This window comes from Helicoverpa armigera, chromosome 20, assembly GCF_030705265.1.
Source record: "Helicoverpa armigera isolate CAAS_96S chromosome 20, ASM3070526v1, whole genome shotgun sequence".
Taxonomy (NCBI): domain Eukaryota; kingdom Metazoa; phylum Arthropoda; class Insecta; order Lepidoptera; family Noctuidae; genus Helicoverpa; species Helicoverpa armigera.
Genome location: NC_087139.1, coordinates 3951482 through 3966546, shown reverse-complemented (window position 1 = coordinate 3966546; position 15065 = coordinate 3951482). Strand labels below are relative to the sequence as shown.

The 15065-nt window shown below is 34.9% G+C and overlaps 1 protein-coding gene across 2 annotated transcripts in view; it reads right to left on the bottom strand.

The window, feature by feature from the left end:
• The window catches only part of LOC110381251 (cell adhesion molecule Dscam1), a 129081-nt gene extending 114232 nt beyond the window's left edge, over positions 1 to 14849 (bottom strand). Inside the window, exon 1 of one of the 2 annotated variants that reach the window (XR_010277489.1) lies at positions 14419 to 14848. The gene's annotated coding sequence lies outside the window, so the exon portion shown is untranslated. Of the gene's footprint in view, positions 1 to 14418 lie in introns of both variants that reach the window. The other variant, XM_064039814.1, reaches the window with a different exon arrangement.
• Positions 14850 to 15065: the final 216 nt, after the last annotated feature.

Here is a 15065-nt window from a genome sequence, read left to right as displayed (position 1 = left end):
CTGCGATTCTATAAAATTCGATCAACAACTCGCATTTCACTTCGATTCGTAATGTCATTTCATACTTTAGGGGAGGTAGGGGAGGGATGGGCACTTTTTCACATTTATTGCATAAAAAATTCAGATTTTACAGATAATCAACTTTTATTGTCATTTCTTATGTTTGGCTAGATAAAATCAAAGAGCTATCCTAAAAATTACAAATTGTTTCAACATTACGAGATATTTAAACGGTTTCAATAAAACCGTCGACACGTCAAAATTTTGTTTAGTCTGACATGCTTTAGTTGGTACTCACGTAGTGTTTAAAGTTACTTTTTGCTTTTTATAGGGTTTATCGTTTATAACTTTTTGTCATAATAATTGCGTACTTTTTTGGGTCGGGGGTTTTTTTAAATTTATAATTTTATTTTATTTCATGGTTTTTTAAAGGAGCTCCTTAATTTTTCCTTCTTTTTATGATGGGTTCGCTATATGCGATCTCAGCCAAAGGAAGCTGTTTAACAATCCTCATGACAAACTGGCTCTGGGAGAATTGCACAGATTGAGAAACAATAAAGATGGACCTTTGTTGATCCAGGGTTATATATCATTCTAGGGTTTCATCCGCCACATCCCATTTCCAGCATTAGGTTCTCGTCAATTAGAAACATGAAGAAAACTAGTCAAGACAAATTAAACGAGCCCAAACTCGATGGGTTTACTAAAAGGCAGTTCAGGGTTACGTCTCCTATCTTCGTGTCCTAACAGCAGACCAGCTCAGTGGTTCCAGAAGACATTAGTATTTCAAATTTTAGATCCCACATATGCTTGCAAGTAAACTGAGCGTGTAACATTCCTATCACACCTAACAAACGAGCTGATGACCTTGAAGACCTGAACCGATTTCCACCAAACATAGCTAAGAACACTCCCGAATGACATTCCTTTTAAACAAAAATAAACCGCATTACAATCGGATCATCCGTTTGGGAGCTACGATGGCACATACACACACACACACACACAGACACGTCAAACTTATAACACCCCGTCGTTTTGCGTCGGGGTTAAAAGAATGGTTTGCGACGGGAAATTCTTAAAGATTTAATATAACGAGCAATACAAGAGGTATCAAAAGGTTAAAAATAAAATTAACAGCTGATAAATATGGAGTCCCTAGATCAAGTTGGCAACGGTACCTGAAACAAGATTCTATAAAGGATTTTAGCGCAGATTTATAACCTCACAAATTTTCACTGAAGAAGAAGAACAAAATTTACAAATTATACATTACATGGTATGTCCAAGCCTCCCTACCATAGGGAGCATTGGACACTTTGACTTAGTTTATAAAAAAATCGGTAAAAACTTAACTAAAACGGTTTTATCTTATGTGCACGGAAAACTAGAAAATAAAAAATAGTTACTTACCTGTCAACCTACGGTGGTCCCGGTCATATTAGACTAAAATAAAAACGTGGGGCCCATAAACTATTGCTGTAGTACCTCTTCTAGAGGTATAATAGGTGTGGATTGCATCGACTTACTATAATCGTAACTGGAGATTTTGACAATCAATCATTAATAATAGAAAATACACATACCTTTCATTAGTTTTCTCTTTATAAGGATCCGAAACCGCAACAAAATATTTAAGTACTTTTACGAGTGTTTGTTCTTGACAACTCACAGAAATGACAGAAAGTCTATGGATGAACACCGTTACCAGTCGGTAACGTAAACTACCCAATAAAAAAAAAACTATGATCAAATCAGAATAAAAGGACCCCCCTTTTATTCTGATTTCATCATGTCTCCCAACTGCTCATCTCTCCCCTACCTCCCCTATAGATAGACAGATTTTGGCAGATCTGTCAAAATCTCGACTTTAATTTAGTTCAACTTGTCAACACGCTCGATAGTGAAGCGCTAGTGTAGTTTGACAATGTCAATCACGAAACTTTAAGGTAGAATTCCGTGGGTCGCGATTGTCGCAGCCGCGCGCGACAAAAGTCAACCTATGAAAATGTATGGCACCGCTGCCGAGGGCCGCGACAGTCGCGCGCGGACGACGAATTTCGTGAGCCGCTCGCGGCCGTACGCTTCTCAACATGGTCTAGCGCTTAATAACATCTATAGAATTTTAGTAAAACCAGAATTAAATTGTTGACAATGCCGCGAGCAGCTTACGAAATTCGTCGGCCGCGCGCGACTGTCACGGGCCTCGGCAACGGTGCCATACATTTTCATAGGTTGACTATTGTCGCGTCCACGGAATTCCACCTTTAGATCGAAGTCGAAGTGAGAGTGATGTCGAAGTGAGTTGTGATATTTTATAGAATCGACATGCTGGAACACGTATCCAGCTAAATTACGTTAACAAAAGCACAAACTTATTTCAAAAAGCGATTATTAAATAACAAACTTTTCTTAGCTATTAACTCGAGAAATGTAGAAATATATTTTTTTCAGTTTCCATAAAAAGCTCGGCTAATGAAATTTCATGAATCTTGGAGTTGAAAAAATCTTTATTGAACAAATTAGGCGGCCAAAGTCAATGGTTATTATTTGACGTTTCTTTTAATTATTCATTTGTTTTTGTTTATTTTTCTTTCTATAGAACGCTATTTAACTGGAAAATGAGAAAAACTTAATTAAGTTTTTATGAATTTAAGCCTATATAGGCTACTATAGAATCTATTCTATAGGTCTATCATAAGGTTATTTACATACCTAAGGTTGTCTGAAAGAGATCGCTCTTAGCGATAAGACCGCCCATTATGTCACTTACCTACATTTATTAATCTATTTATCAATTATCTATGTATAAAGCTATAGAAACCAGAAATTGTCTTTTAACAGGTAGTCAGAAGCCAGTAAGTCTGACACCAGTCTAACCAAGGGGTATTGGGTTGCCCGGGTAACTGGGTTGAGGAGGGCAGTCGTTCCTTGTAAAGCGCTGGTACTCAGCTGCATCCAGTGAGACTGGAAGCCGACCCCAACATAGTTGGGAAAAGGCTCGGGAAATGATGAACAAGAAATTCTCTGTCACTGTTTCACAACAGTTTCATCTCGCTTGAGCCATAACACATGACTAAAAACCATTTACTAAAGAAATTAGTGTTTAATACATATTACTGAAAAGCATAGGTAGATAGTGACTAATAGAACAATGTAATTACAGCAGTATTGCAAATTGTTCAAGTCACATTAACGCGATTAGCTCGCGACAGCGCACATTGCACTGTGGCCCGTGTTTACGACATCGAGTATGTTATTGTACAGAGTAAACTTTTGTACTATGTAATGTGGCATTTTGTTAAAAATATAAGGTACCCCGTTTTAACCGCATTTGAAATTATAGAGGAACCAACATAGTTGTGTTAGAGAATGTAAGAAATAATATTAATTTAATTCAAATTGGAAGTTGCCGGTGCTTAAATTCTGATTTGACGTAAATTCGGAAGAAGGCGACAAGAAATATTTCATTTACACCAAAAATAAAACATAAAATAGATAAAGAGCAATCACACCAAAAATCAAATACCTCTAAATCTATTACCTAAAACACAAACCCCAATAGAATAGCATAGAAATCAAAGCTAGTTTTGCGTAAGCCACAACCAAAGCTCATTTAACTATTCACAGAATCCGCCCTCATTACGAGGTATTGTGACAAATATTCCGCATTGAGTGCATCAAATCTGCTAGCTTCATATTACTGCTCTATTATATTCACGTTATTAACGTTGATAATACGAACAATCATACTACCTATTATTTGTTAGTTTGCTACATATACCTATGTAGTATGATTGTTCGTATTATCAATTTATCCATAACGACGAATCATTATAGTTTAATAAAGATTATTATTTTTCCAAACACGGAGTAGTTTATTTAGTTCATCTATTTATTTAGACTTTTAGATATGTATATGTTTTGACTAGGCCATACCAGTTTATCCTAGAGTGTGCGTATTGATATTAGGATCAACTAGTTTTGCCTAGCCTAAACTGGTCCGTCCTATCGGGCTTAGGACAAATTAGTTTGGACTAGGCTATACTAGTTAATCCTAACGCTTATAGGAAGAACTAGTTGAGCCTAGGCAAAACTGGTTTATCCTAAAATCGGGTTTGGCCGGTAACATATATATATTTATTTCGAATTTCGGCTATAGCGGTGATTAGCCCGCAGTGCATCGCGTCATAGCCGTCACTCGGGATTGGTTCTTTGCTAATAAATCACTTCTGCGCAGATGTAGTTCAGAGCTCAAGATTCGTGCCGATAACTATACCCAAGTAATACGTAATTACAAGGTTGAGTTCTAACACAAATGGATAGATCTTTAATGAACAGTATCACGCTACATAATCATGGCTAAGGTTTGTGGCTAACTGAATACACTTGCGGTTGTCTCGACATATCACTTACAATCATATGCATATCTTATGATATTAGCCTTAGACAGTTTAATTGTGATTGCCTTCGATGTTGTTTATTCCGGTTTGTGTTACGAGTTAATTATTTAGTGTCGTTGTAATGTGTATTTGGAGTTATTAGCTGTTAGTTATACTTTAGTTTAATGTACTAATTACTATCTACTAATCTGTAGTAATAATAGCTGAAGCTAAAGTGTTTGTTGTTGTTTGTTTGAGCGCGGTAATGTGATGAACATTGAGCCGATTGGAACAAAATCTTTCAATGTTGGTAAAGGTTCAAAGTTTGTAAAGATAAAGTATTTTTTACTACTTATTATTTACATTACATTTTATTATTACATAGTACTACCTATTATGATGTGACGACCCACCTCACACATCACATAATTATTCCACAATTTTCAGAGATTATTGAACAAACATAAACAAACCGACTGTACATAATATGTATTATTATTTCAGTAACAATATGTCGGATCTTGTTATGATTTACGAACATAAACATAGAAACACATATTCCTTTGTTTGTAGCTTTACAGAGTTAAACACTATGCTTGCTACCAAAACCGAGTTTTGGAATTCTAGCACTAGTTTTTACAACTGAATTCACCTGGAATTCCTGCATTGTTAGGTAAAATTTACAATGCTATATAGAGCTTGTGATGAGATACGAATCAGTGAATGCAATTGAATAAGGAAAATGCGTTGAATTTTGGTATCTCTCTATTGTTCTGTAGATACCTATACACTTCGATGGAAATCTGGATCAATCTATAAATTCGCAATCAACATTCAACCTTATAATTAGAAGATAGAGTTGAAATCTGTTTAAATAAAGGCAGATTGTAGTAGCTTGATGTGCTGTTCAGAAAAGGATTTTTCTTTTACATCAAAGATATTTTCATCTTTAAATATTTGGCTATCAAATGGCCTAACGCTGTCGAAACGACCGGTGCACCTTTTTAAGGTAAGGTTTAAGTGCGGAAAAATCCACGTGAAACTAAAATCTATTTTCCCGAACCAAACTGACTTCACACGAAGTACTTCCAAAAAAAAAATAACATTTTAAAAACCCCATTTTATTTTACACCAAAACCACAAAAATAAACATTAAAATTCAATATTTCAATATGCATTTGCATATTTCCTCTATATTTCTGAAGAACTGAAAGCGATCAAAAATGTATTAGGAAATCGACACGTTTTGCAGCAAAGTGTGGTCTCCAGGGTGAAACGCCGGCTTACTGCGCACCTGAACCGAAGCCTGAAAAATAGCGCCATGTCAAAATGTATACAAGCACGTATACATTTTATTTCGAAAATTTTTAGATTTCAAAAAAGGTGGATCGATTTTGTTTTTGATTATGGCTGTTATAAAGGGTATAATGGGTCTGGACCCTATTACTAACACTTCGTTGTCCATCTGTCTGCCACCAATGTCTGGCGAAATTTTCACGGATGATTAATTTCTGTAGCCGATTTATAAGTTAAGTAACCATTCTCGCCATGTAACAGTTTAATTTGTGTCTTAAAAAAGAAAAATATATGTAATAACATTTATGTACTAAAAACTAGAATAAAAAAAATGTAGGAAGCTACATCAAACGTGGGTTTTGCTCTTTTCATTGATACTGTACGGAACCTTTCATGCAAGACTCCGCATCGCACTTTACCAGCTTTATTAATACATGCATCTATAACAGGTTTGTCTGCCTCGTTGGTCATAGCATAGTCAATAAGTAATAACTTGCCAATATACAAGTCTATCACGGCCGAAACGTCGGATAAAGAGAAAAGGTCGTTATCATCCTTCTAACCTTATCACGATTTTATTTGGGGTCGACGCATCATGTCTTCTTCTTCCGTACTCTTCCATCTGCCGTCATCTGACAAGTAAAATTCTTTCTAGCCATGTCGACTTTCACATAATCTAACTATCGCTTTTTTGGTCGTCCCCCTTTGTTGTGGGAAATCATCAAATGATCCATCCCGCTGTGGGTGCAGCGAGAGGGAGTGTCAGACTCTTACTGACTAAAACCCATCATGTTCCTTCTGAAGTCTTTTATTTACCTACCAGGGATGCGGTAATTGTTTCGAACAATCCCGCAGCTCCGACAGTACTAGGTTTTATAGGCCTTGTTGGATATAGACAATAACGTACTCTCCAATACATGAGTGTATCACTTACCGACCATAGTCTTCGGGCTTCTTCCACCCTCGATCACGGTAGGTACAATTTAGCCGAAACGTTTGGTAAAGAAAAGGTATTCTAAAGGTACCTTCATAGTAGTATATTGCGATAGTAGTATAGTAGTATTAAAGTCTCGATTGTTAATAAATATACTTTGTAAAAGTGTTTGAAAACCCACGAAGTGATTTTGACCTATGCTAGGAGTCGACGAGGCCTCGACCACAGCAGTCGCTCTATACGTCTTCTAGACATACGACAGTCGTAACTATAATCTCCTTAACCCAAGAGTTTGTCACATACGGAAATGAAATACTCTTTTATGCAGTAAATGTTGTCATAAAGATTATGTTTATGTAAGCAGATCGCGATATATTACATTGTATAGCCAAGCATGTAATAAGTTACGGGCGTACTCGAGAGGTAGCTTATACTTAGAACGTGTAAATGTCATAATTCATATTAGAAACGTTATATTATCATTTTGCGAGTTTTCTTAGTGTTTTTTTCAATTTGATACATTTTTATTTGTATTAGGTAAATGATTCTTATAATTTGATCTTTAGTTTTTATGTCACATATTGACATAGTACCTGAGGAATTCATTTGTGGAGCTACGGGATGGTTCGTAAGATTTACCGCTGCCCTGGTACATAAATGGCTTAAAAAGGTGTTTCAGGCCGTCTGACACTCACGCCGTCCCTAATATGTAGTCATTTGTTTACGACTGATGATTATTAAGTTCAGTATCCCTAAGCTTTTTGTAACCTATCAATTATTTAGGTACAACAGTTATAATAAAAGCAATCTACCATAAAACTAGTTCTATTCAACTACCCAGTATTCAGCTTTTAGTTTCCAATTTATTATTAATTCAATATAGCTCAGCCATAAAAGTATTGGTTTAAATCGCTGTTACGCTTCTATGAGGCAATTTTCCGAAGATATTTTCAATATAAGTTGGAAAGCTAAAGTAGTCTCATTGTGATCTTCATCGGAAACTTGGAGTAGGTTGGGCTGAAGTTTCAGCGCTTTAAAGCGATACTTTTGCTGTATTGAAGGACGATGAGTGGGAAAGACTGCTATATTACTTACATGTTTGTAAGTACCTCTATACTGCACTAAGTTCTTTAAACATTATGTTATAGTTGTTTCATCTCACGAAAGCTAGTAAGATATGCTCGTGTGTGTAAATCTACATGCACTTGTTCTTTGTATGAGTAAGCTCAAGAGCGCTCAGTTGTGACCGAGAATCAATATTTGACTGTTTGTTTGTACCGTCAAAGCTCCGAAACTACTGAACTGAATTGAAAAATTCTTTCATTTTTGTAAAGCTACACTCTTCCCGAGTAACATAGGCTTATATATTTTAAGCGGACGAAGGAATTAAACCACTACTTTGTAATCTTAGATAAGTAAATGGTTAGGTTAGTCTATCTAGGTTTATGGAGCTACTTATTAATATACCTAATAGGTACTACATCAAACAGTTAATTGAGCCTTTAAAATCACCGGACATTTACGGAAATAATTAATGCTGCTTTTACAATAAATAACTCTAATTTAATAGTGGTCGTATAATGGTTTCTATTTCATGAAATATATCAATCAAATATATAATATATAGAGACATAAAATATTAATTGTTTCAGAGAAATTAAATAACCAATTCATATTCATTGGACGTATGTAAACTTGGTTCATAATACAATATCCAATTTTTGATTAAAAACCTTTTGAATCCACATTGTTAATTAACCTACAAAATATTGTTTTATGAAAGTGATTTATTTGTGTTGTTATATATTTTTGTTATCTACAATAATTAAAGGAAATACGTCACATATATGTTTATAGATATCAAAATATTCGGTCCCATTTTCATTTTAAAAGGCAAAATGTGAGAAGACAGCTTTTGCAATTTATCAGTACAATAAGTGGGCTTATGACAGTAATATTAATGTATTTACTGGACAAATGAATATAAGCCCGTGAATACACTAATAATATTAATTTGACTATAGCTGACCAGTTATAATTAAATAGTATCCTGTCGCCATCTTAGGCTTTGACACAATGAAGTCATAAGTTCGAAAGGGTTGTAACAAATGTTTTAAAATTATCAGATCCACTATGATGCATAAGCAGTTGTTCCAGATACTTTAAGTCGTATAGTTATATATATTTCAGTTGCATCTGAATTCTGACCTCAATATAATAAGGAAAAGGCCAAGAAGGCGTTGATTTACAAAACGCGAGAAAACGTGCTTCTGTGAAAACTTGGACTTTGAACTATGACCCTGCAAACTATAGACTGAACTATCGACCGATAGTTGAGCCATTAGTTGGATGACAATTTTGAAAGTAATCGTGATTGTGATGAAACTTTTTAGTCGGTCTGATACCGGCTGAATAGCTGACCGTTGTAATGAGCGCACTACCATTCATCTCTACACAGCTTATGAGCCCAACCAAACTATGGGCCGACTGAAAGTTTGTAGTGTGCAGCTCTAACTAAATATTAAAATGTGTGTTGTGTTGTGAAGTAGTAAACAACCATATCACGTAAACAACACTTCCTCGTATTTTTAAAACCTTTTAGTTTTCGGTAGTAAATTATGAAAAAGTTTGTAATGCATGTTCGTAACTACTAGCGAACTCAAAGGGTGTGAGTACATTAACTTTTTATCCTCGTAGTTAAAACTAACGGTTTATTGTGGCCCTGCCTTTGTGCTTAATTACTTAATTAGGTCCACAGAGCGATTTGTATTGAATAATTAATGTTGGCGTCGAGTTTCAAGCTAATCCAGACAACATTCAATTTTAATATTGTATGAATTACGTACATATGTTGTTATGTCAACTTATAGCTTTATACACTGAGTCGTGTAATTGGGTCAGTTGTTTAAATTAGAAATGTTTTAAAGTGGAGTTGTGGACAACTGAAAATAACTATATTTTTACAAGAATATTGTAAATAGTGTAGAGAGAGTTAGAGCGTGTTTCCACAAGCCTGAAAATATTAGGTACTAAATATAGACTAATACCTAATCAAAAAATTTTACAGTTTTGTAACATTTTATATCCAAATTCCACAGAGAAATTCCGATTTTTTTGCTGACCGAATAATTTTGCTCTTAAGTGTACTCGCAATAATTACAGGCTGTTTATGAAGAATGCTTAAGATTGTGATCAGGTAAAGTTCCTTACAGTATATAAATGTAGGTTACGCATAATGTAATATGTCACGTAGCATATATGACGAATTAGCTCGTTCATACAGTATCTAATTTCGCAGGTTAAGTTTTGTCAAAGTGAATTAATTTTACAGAATTAGTGGTTGGGCTTATAGTCTAGACTGTTGAACATGAAGTACCTACTACCACATTTTTGAATAATTCTTTGACTGTTGAAGCTTCACTATCTAAGCATGGGCGAAATCCTCAGGACAAGGGTAAAACCGCGCTGAACAGTAATTATTATATTTTTGAAAAGTAACCTCATTTACGGTCGTATCTATCTCTATTATAAAATTCAGTTCGTATTACAATGTGCTTACGATACGACTATGCAGCTACCAAAAAGATTTCATATTTTTTTTATTTATAAATTACCCAGGTCATTTTACAAATAGCGTAGAAAAGTTGGAGACCTAATCAAAATCCTAATACTTAGACAAAAGTAAGAAAATTGAATACAGCGCGCGGCAGGACGATTTTTAACCGTCACAAGGCAACATTTTTCAACCACGAACTCAATTTTTGGATCGCTAGTGCAAAAGTTTGTTGAATGGGCGTGCATTCCGTTGAGAGGTTACTCTTAGCGAAGAGTTTCCAATGAAAAACTATGTGTTTGAAAGAAAAACTAACGAAATAGGAGCAAGCATTGGATAGAGGGAATTTTTGAGTGTTGCCAGAATAAAGGATCAAATATCGCTACTATTGAAAACAAAAAAAGAATATTCTTTCTTTCCTTTCGTAAAATTTCTAAAAATAGAATCGCTGCATATAGGTAACGGTCCTAGGAACAGAAAATACACACAGGAAAGTCAAAATAAAATCGAATTCAGTTCCGTTATACAAAACTAAACAGCATAGTTCGATCCAGCAATTATATTCAGACCTCTAAATGAACCAGTCAAGTTTTTCTCATTATACTAAATTAAAATGTTTGATCAGATAAATCACTCATAATATCAGAACAAACAACCCAATATTAAAAGACGTTAAAGCCGAATTATGCATAACTGCAGTGGCGATAGGCCATTGCTTTCAGACAGTGACCCAATTCCAATTGTTTTACTAAAGAGAACGTACACGACAGCTGACACATCCGAGTTTTTACCCCTCACCCCCCAAACCCGACCCGCACAAGAAAGTAATACAGTTTTAAATCACTACCCCACTGAATATCGAGAGAATATGAAAATGTTATCGCAACACTATTAAAGGGAAATTCAATATCGAATTTATGGTTCAACACTACGAGCTACGGTAACTAGAGGACGCATAATGAACGCTCGGAAAAGCTTTCAAAAAATGCAGCCCTCATTAATAAAAATATGTTCAAAAACAAATGAAAGTGAAAGACACAGTGCAAAAAATGAGTAATTAAGTCACCGAGTCTCTAGTGAAAAATATTTTCTAAATAAAAAGGTTCCTGAGTTTGATAAAAATAATAAAGTGGAAAATTTAAAGTTGTCGTCTAACTGTGGGTCATAGTCTGTCTGAATGGAGCGCGATGCCGGGATGCCAGGGACGAGAGATAACGCCCCTCTGAATAAAAGATAAAAACTTTATCTTGGAATGGTGAAAATCTCTGCCATTTGTTCAAATACGGACAGATCTGTGTATTTCATTTGTTTTATGCAAAATTGTGTTATTGTTTTATTCGGTCAACTAGTTTACATTTTACGTTCCCTTGTATATGAGTAAATATATCTATACATAGATACTCGGGTCGGACCAACTGGTGTTCGACAACGGGTTTGTAGTTTTCTACTTATTTTCCTTAATACTTGAGATATTAACGTAACTTTTTGGAGCAGTCACAATGCCATTGGGTTTATCAAGTGTTTATGATAGATACGTAAAGAATAATAATGCAAGACCTCTATAACTCCACGAGAAATAGATAATCAAATACAAAATAGTTTAGCCCAAAATAGACAAATTTAGGATAACAATAATTTACATATTATATTTCGGCATAGTTTTTCGATCAGACTCTATTTAATCCCACGATGAAACGAAAACAAAGCACTTTGCCAATGTTTTTGTATTATTAAGAAGGGTTCTAGGGTTCTCAAAAAGGCACAAAGTACCTGAAAATATAAATATAACCTTTACGACAAATAAGGACGATTATAATACAAAAGAGTTTATATTTTTTCCATTATTTTAAGACTCTTACAAGTTTTTCACTGCTAGACAAGAATTTTATACGTGCTAGATTGTATACATAGAAAAAGCTATCGGATTGTTTGAAAGAGCTATTCACCTAAGTCAAGGAACGTTAGGGATTTCATAAAGAATAATAGGACAGTCAGATCTTCCCCTTCCATGCCAAAGCCTGAATCGGCTGCGGGATTGACCGAAAGAGTTACCGCGGCTATGGTTCACAGAGCTTCAACTGGAGGATAAGCTGTAGCAATACAAATCTGACGTTCTGGCACCTATAGCGGGAGGGGTCATTTTATAGAGTTCCACCAATCAAAGAGCAGGAAAATACAAGCCCCAGAGTGAGATGTATCATCGTATTATGACGATTCCTAAAATAAACAAAAAACACAACACATTACTGTTATGTGTGCAGCCGGCTAGACGTAATCAAACAACCTCAGTGAGCGTATGAAATATTTCGTGAGACACGACAATGTCTGTCTAAGTTAAGCACGCAACTGAAAGCCTACTGAAAAACATTGAAGGACCTTATTGTCATTATCTGTCTAGCCATTTCCTAAAGTATGTCTTGGTCGGCTTCCAATCAGTGTTTTATATGGAGTAACTGCCTATCTGGGCAACTGAACATCCCGTGGTAAGTCAATTTCTAAGCTCAATATAATGAAAACATAGTCTCGAAAGATGGAGCTATAAAAAGTTCAAACTGTAACCCGATTTACTTTGCGATTTACACTCGTGTCCTGAAGGCAGTAAGAAGTTTGGTAATTCACGCACCCTTTGTGTTACCAGGATAAAAAGTAGTCTACCATCTACCAATCCTCACAAAATTCCTCTGAATCGACTAAGGTTTTTGATGGATTTATTTACATCTCTCTTATTTATTTACCTCAAATTATATTTTAAAATAAAGTAAATCTATATTTACATAAAAAAAGAAAACTTAAACCTAATAACGCTGTCACCCGGCAGTGTACCCAAAAGGCCATGTAGTTTTATTATTTTATATGAATTTATAATATTTTGTAATTTTAATGGACTTTTAATTATTAAAAAATAAATAATATCTGAGAAAAGTTCGTCGATCGTAAAACTGGTAGGTAGTATGACATTAACCTGCGATGGCATAAAGTTCACTCGTTAGTAGTTAACCTTGGAAGAACATCAAACCCATTTATAAAGAAACAAACGTCGTTATACATATTTAAGGAAAATCATTGTGTAAAGTCAGATGCATATCAAATAGACATATTTTTATCATCATCTTGTAGATAAAAGCTTACAAGGACCTTATGAGAACGCCTCATCTAATCTCGTCAGTTACAGACTTAGGTAGGTATATTACGACTTATACATTAATGCAGTCTAATATACCAACCTACTTGCCTGTTTCTGTATATGTTAAGCAACTATGAAAATCTCAACTGCAAAGTTGTTAAACTTGAAATATACCCATAAAACCAACTCTTTGAGTAACATACCATAATTTTTTACCCTTTAATTAAATAGCTTGCAAACCTTCATTAATATCTTCCTGTCCTTCAAATATTAAATATTGTCTACATTCATATTTCAATGTAGGTACAAGTTCACTCAACAAAGCTCTTAGGTACGAACTAATATAAGAATATATCGACATCGACAAGTTACATCACTATTCATCTTTAAAGATAAGACTATAATTTAGTAGAAAAGGTTACTAATTTAAACCATTCAGACACATGATTTGCACAAAAATGTATTTAAGAAAATAATAAAGTCAACATCTTTTATTTATATTTTCTATAATACATAAACATGTACCTAAGTATTTTATTAATGTAGGTATTTCGATTTTATAATGTATAGTATTTTAATTTTTAGATATATAGGTATGATCGAATTATACGTTGTGAGATAAAATACCAAAAAGTTCATTAACATAACCAACCTCATTTTCAGCACGTTTTGCGCCCTAATAATCGTAACCATAAGTTAGATAGACGTAAATAGCAATCCATAGATCAGCGGGGATGTTCGGGGATGCAATTAATCCAGCTTTCAGTTGCATTCACCCCATAAAGTTAAACGCGCCAACATTCGTTTTATCGCGAAATTCAGATCATGTAACTCCACACTTTATTGCAGTCAGCGAAACATGGCAACACTAGGTATGTTATGTACTAGGTACGTTAATGTAGTTCCCAAAGTATGCGAACTTAAGTAATTAAGCAAACATTATTAATTATATCGAACGTCTATCATTAAGCACCCACTCGCATTAGTGAAATTAATCTCCTCCTAAAATGTTCGAACAGTTTATAATTTATCAATAAGTACCAACAGAAATCGATACCACATTAAAATAATTACTAAACTCTCAAATATTAATAACAAGTTCTAAAAGTATTTAGAGTAGAGTACTTACTTAAAAGTAGTTAGTAGACAATTTGACACGAACCAAGGTAAACCACACCAATAATTCACACAGTTGATTGAATATTTTCAAAAAATAAATATTGCCACAAAATTCATTCATCCATAAAAAACAGAATTTAATTCCAATTTATTCACATGCACTGCAAACTTAATTGTTCGGTCACACAAACTGGCACAATATTTTTTAGGAATGATTTTTAATTCGAACGCGGCGTTCGTATTTCGTAAAGCACGTTCGGGTACGCAGCGGCACGCGTGCGTCTTGGCGCGCAGTCGAAATCGGACTGTCCGGCGTGAAGCGTGGCGTATTCAACTGAGTCATTACAGGATGAGAGCTATGAGAATTGAATGAGACGGCTATTATTTTAATAGATTTGTGTCCAGCTGAGCGTGTAGCAGGCTGGACGGTGGGACCTGTCTGCGGGCGTGTCAACTATGTGAGATATTTGCATAGCGGAAAGTGGCCGCGGCATAAATAACGCGATCGTACGGAAACAAGGGGTCTCACGATAGGAAATATGTTTCGCTGAGTGTACTATCTTGGATGCTTATTTGTTTTTATTCCGTGTTACTGCTTTTTTTAATGCTGTTTTGGTTTTCGTTTTGTGCGAATTGGATATTTCTTATTTACTTGCT